Here is a 5,464-nt window from a genome sequence, read left to right as displayed (position 1 = left end):
GCAAAAAGGTTAATACATCCTGAGGGGGAAAGCCGTTATAGGGACTTCAGAGAACCAAGGCTGTTTTCATATTTTCTTTACACTGGAGAAAGAAGTGTGGTGGCTTAGACCTGACCTGAGTCAGGATCAGCTACAGACCTGATGGTTGGGGGTTGTCCTCTTGGGTCTTGATGCATTTGTCCTGTCAGATACCCAGGTTAGACATCCCAGGGAAACAGTGTTTGCAGAACTCCTTCTTGATGAGTTTCTGGAAGATGGAGAGGACTGGAAAGAAAGGGCTTCAGGTCTATTGACAGGACGACTCTGTCTAGTTCCTTTTGGTCTGGCCTGTCTAGAACTGGCAGGAAGAATAAAGAATTACAAATTTACCTCAGATGGTTCATTAATGAGAACTGAATACATTTCTTGGTTCTATGAAGCCAGTTATACCAAATCCAAACAAAACATTATTTAAAAAAACAAAACAAAACTGTAGGCCAATATCCCTAGGAATAGTGGAGGTAAAACCATGAGCAATGGCTTAGAGAAAGGCTAAGGTATACATACAATCAAGTGAGATATATTTAACATTTGAAAACTATTTAGAAAATCCGCTAATGTCTATTAAATATGTGAAGGAGCAGAAGGCCTGGCTGAGCTGGAAAGGGGAGCACGTTTGGTGAGAACGAGCATCTGTGATGAGCCCTGGAAAAGTTAGAAGGGGGTCTACAGCTGACTGGTGACTGGACAGGAGAGGCTCTTGCTATACAAGCCTGACAGCAGGTCAACAGTTTTTATCCCTGTGGAAGCTGTGGCCTGTCATCAAACTGATGGAACCAAGGTCATATTTCAAGACACAAGTTCAAAGCAGCCAACCCAGAAGAGTCAGCCACCATGAGGTAGAATGCTTCTCAAGTCCTCTGTGTCTGTTACAGGAATTGGTCATAAAAGCTACCCAACCTTTAAAGTTCAGCCTTTTGAAAAGGTGTTCTTTGATACGCTGCTAAAAGAAAAATCAGTGACAAAAGCTGATTTTATACCTTGATTTTAGCAAATATTTTCATCAAGATTTATGGTCTATAACTTTCAATAGGAACACAAGACCTTAAGCCCCAAAGAGCAGAAAGACACTGTGGACTGGCACAGGTCTTAATGAAAGCCAGGCTAGGTTGATAACAAGAGGCCACAGGCAGACGCGGTGGCACCCAAGGACTGTGGAGGCTGAACAGTCTGCTCGGCACACCAAGGACCTCAGGGTAGGCGGCTCCCTCACCTCTGGGATCCGGGTTTAATCCCCAGCTGCTGCAGTGGGGAAGAGTGTGGGGCTGGAGGAATGGCTAGTGGGTAACAGCTCGTGGTGTTGTACAGGAACCGAGTTTGGTTTCCCAGCGCCATCACCAGGTGTCTCATAGGACCCTGGCCGCTCCTGGCACCTGCCGTCATCCTCTCTCACCCATAATTCTAAAGGAATACAGAAACAATTTAAGAAGGGGGTCCAATCATGGCTAAAGTGTTTTAATAGGAGATTATTATCAACAATTTTATGCTCTCTAGAAAAAAATAGTCATCAAAACTCAGTGCAGAGAACATAATTTAAAAATCCTCATATATACTTACTTGCAGCTATTAAGCTAAATAGCAAAGCCTACCCATAGAGACAGGAGTCAATAAGAGGCCAAGAGAGATGACTTTGAGGATGTAGACTACCAAGCTTTCTCATAAACACTGTTTTGATCATCAGCCAAATGGATCCTAATGACAAAATCACAAATCTCAGTTCCTACTTAGTTTTATTAGACTTGCCAGGAAACATACCTGGAGAAAAGCGTAGTCAGAACCTTCGGTGGGGAAGAAAACAAAATACAGAAGTCATTCAGAAGACAAAAAAAATTTGATAAACCTGTAATTTTAGGTCTGAATTTTAAATACCTTAGGTTTTGAGATTGGAAATAGCAGAATAAATTAACTATTTTCTGTTTGTATACTTTTCAGTCTTGACCATAAAATTGCTTAGAAACAATGAGAGCTCAGTGGCAGGATGAGAGGTGAGAGTCATGCCGGCGTCAAACCATTCCCTGCCATCCTGCAGGATAGGTAAAGCCTGGCAGAAGTTTGTGAACTGACTTATCCTGACTCCTACTCCCACATTAGCGGAGAGGGAAGATGGGAATGGAGCAGATCACAGCAGTGTGTCGCTGGGCCCGTCTCAGGAAGGTCCCCTTCAAGACTGGCTGCCTTGGAGTAGTCTAGTCAGCCGTGACCTTAAGAAGTGGGACTGTATCTGAATTGTCCAGCTCTCTGGGCACACTTGACCGAGCTCTTTCTGGGCTCACACCAGCCCAGGGCAAGGCAGATGTCCTGGGAGTGGGGGAGGGATGAGTCTGTTCCTTTAGGATCCTGCCATTCCAAAGAACTCCTTTGCTTGGAGTACCTGGCTCTCCACAGCGCATGGGTCTCTGAGCTGAGCTATACTGTCCCTTAGGAAGGATGCTCCCACTTCGGTCCTCATCTAGTCCCCTCCCTGCCATCCAGCCTCTCCTTCAGGAACTTTAGCTTAAGTCAGGGCTCTGCATGCAAAATGTAAATTGCTTACAGCTCCTCTCAATCCCTTCCAGTTGTCTGTGTCCTTCCTATTTCCAGAAAGACCGCGAACCATCATGGAACAGCATCAAAGATCCCTGGCTAAGCCCATGTGACCAACACCAGACAGGCTGTGCCAACAGTAAAAGACCTTCAGCTATTTCTGTTTTATTCAGTGCTGAGATGAGAGGGAGCCTTTCAAGTTTGTTGCCTGGACCCCTCTGGCCACTGAATATTAAGTCACATTCTTCCCTTTGGCTCTTTCATACAATGTTCAAAATACCTCCCCCCTCTTCATTTTTTTCCTCAGTAAGGTCTCACAAAGCCCAGGCTGGCCTCACTCACTTTGAACTGATCCTGCTGCCTCCACCTCCCAAGTGCTGGGATTACAGGAACATGCCACCATACCTGGCTTATAAAGAGAATGGGATGAAACTCGGGGCCCGGTGCATGTAGGACAAGCAAGCCCTCTGCCGACTGAGCAGTATCCTCAGCTTGCTTCATTTTTAATTCTCTGGCCTGGAAGGCAATCTGGAGATTAGTTCAGACAGAAAGACTAGAAACAGGCAAATGTGGGAAGTAAGAGTCCCATACCCTCACCACCTATGTCTGGCTGAGTCACCAGTTTTGACACAGCTCGCTGGAGACTCACCCACACAGAAACTACACACACAAAGAACACTCCCTGAAAATATCGCAGGATGATTAAGCCATCCAGTGAACATGCTCGGGTCTCTTTCTGGGACCTTGAATAGCAAAATTACTTAGATTTTTAAAAGTGGTTTTGGTTCAAGGTTTATAGTAACCACATTTTCCCCTTGGATACCTCCCTGTTCGTGAATCACCTTATAATTTCACCTAAAGAAAAAAAAAATTGTGGGCTTAGAGAAATGGCTCAGCCGATAAGAGGCCTCCCTGCTCTGGCAGAGGACTAGAGTTCCTTTTCAAAAACCTGCACCACATGGCTCACAGCTGTCTGTGTAACTCCGGCTCTGGGACAGCCAGTGCTCTCTTCTGACTTCTCGTGGTACCTGTACAACAGAGAGACACAAATAAGACGGAAATAAACCTAAAACAACAACAAAAGCCCAGCATCTTACTGTAAGGAAATAAAACCAACACTTTAAAATTCTCCCTCAACCTTGGTTGATAGAGAACCTTTCAACCGTGTAACTCTGAAAGCCCCTAGACCCCGTCTACAGCTGTTGGTTCTTGTCCTCATGCCTGCATTTGACTTTGCTTAAGTGTTTGTCCTTCTGCCTAATCAGTAGACTTGAAGCTTTGCTTGGGGCTCTGACTCTTTAAGTCCTGAACTTTAATTTTTATTTTATTTATTATTTGTGTGTGTGTGTGTGCGCGTGCGCGCGTGCGTGCGTGTGCACCCGTGCATGCCATGGTTTGCATACTGCGGCCAGAAGACAACTTGGGAGTAAGATTGCTCCTTATACTAAGATCAGCAGGTTGAACTCAGGTGGTCAGGCTTAGATCTTAACCACAAACAGCTTAAGCCACGGAGCCATCTTGGTGGCTTGAAGTTTGTTTCTACATAGAAAGGCAAGACCCCTCCGAGTCTCAACACAGCCCACTGAAGCTCCTCGGGGGACTCCTCGGGGTGTGCACCCAGGCAGTGTAGAGTACCATCCTTCATGTAGGTGACTTGGCCGATGGTGGGGGAGAGAAGCTGAAGGCTTCCAGACTCAGGCTGGACAGACATTCCATGGTGGCTCCTGAATTAGCTGACACTTGGCAGGTGCCTGGGAGAAAAACCACGTTATTAACTGTTGGTGTGGGAACAGGAAAGTGACTACCCGTGGGTGTGATGAGAGCTGCCCCCGTGGGGGAAAGGCGGGTGCAGTTCACTTGCTGGAGATCAGCAGGTCCTTGGAGATTGAGGAGGCTCTGTCAGTTTGTCTGGGGCCTGTGAAAGTCCATCTTCTCTGGTTGATGAGTCTCTGTTCATGGCAGTCCAGTCCCTTGGCAAGCCCGCCTCCAGGCAGCTACGGGGAAGTGCAGAGGAAATCTCCTATGTTTGCTGTTTTCCAAGTGCTTCCAATGCAAAATTAAACGGAGTACCAAAATGGCATATTCTTGGATCCTATCTGTTGGTTTCCTTCACCGCCGTGTACCCCTGATTGAGAATAAGACCCCTGCACTGTGTAAAGCCAAATTTGAACCAGGCTTTAATCAAATACTGGCCAGGTCCATACCCAGGTTCCCTGGAAATGGCCCAGAATCAAGGATGGCAAAGGTTTAAGAAAATTAATAAATATGTTTGGCTTTAGTGAAGGAAGAGCCACAAATCAACTCTAGATCCAGCCTTCACATGAAATAGAATAGTATGAAACAAGTTTAATATTATCTACACCAGAAAGACACCCAAACTCCTTCCTGCTAATCTGAATCCAGTGATCAGAGAGCTCAGAGAGAAATTCTGAGCCCCGACCATATACATGCAGCCCCGTGGTCACTGGCAGCTGCCACTCAAAAGCAGCAAAAATATCTGACTTATTTCTGTCTCAGCTCCATGCTTGCAACAAAACTTACAATCACACCAGAAAACAAAGACAAAACTTTCCAACAAAACAGGGAGACACAACTTTTGAGAAAAATAGACAAAACTTCCCAAGAAGACAAGCAAAACTTTCCATGGGAAACAAAACCTTTCCAACTAGAACCAGAAACAAATGGGTTGGTGCTGTCTAGCTCTACGCCCTGGATGGGAGAATCCTGGGGTCTTGTCGAACCCCTCCACATCTGGGTGCTGTCTAGTGCTATGCCCTGGACGGGAGAATACCGGGGTCCTGCCGACCTCCCTCCACATCTGGGTGATGTCTAGCTCTATGCCCTGGATGGGAGAATCCTGGGGTCTTGTCGAACCCGCTCCACATCTGGGTGATGTCTAGCT

Source organism: Microtus ochrogaster, unplaced genomic scaffold, assembly GCF_000317375.1.
Source record: "Microtus ochrogaster isolate Prairie Vole_2 unplaced genomic scaffold, MicOch1.0 UNK104, whole genome shotgun sequence".
NCBI classification, from domain to species: Eukaryota; Metazoa; Chordata; class Mammalia; order Rodentia; family Cricetidae; genus Microtus; species Microtus ochrogaster.
The sequence above is the reverse complement of the archived record's forward strand: the minus strand, read 5'-3'. Positions refer to the sequence as shown.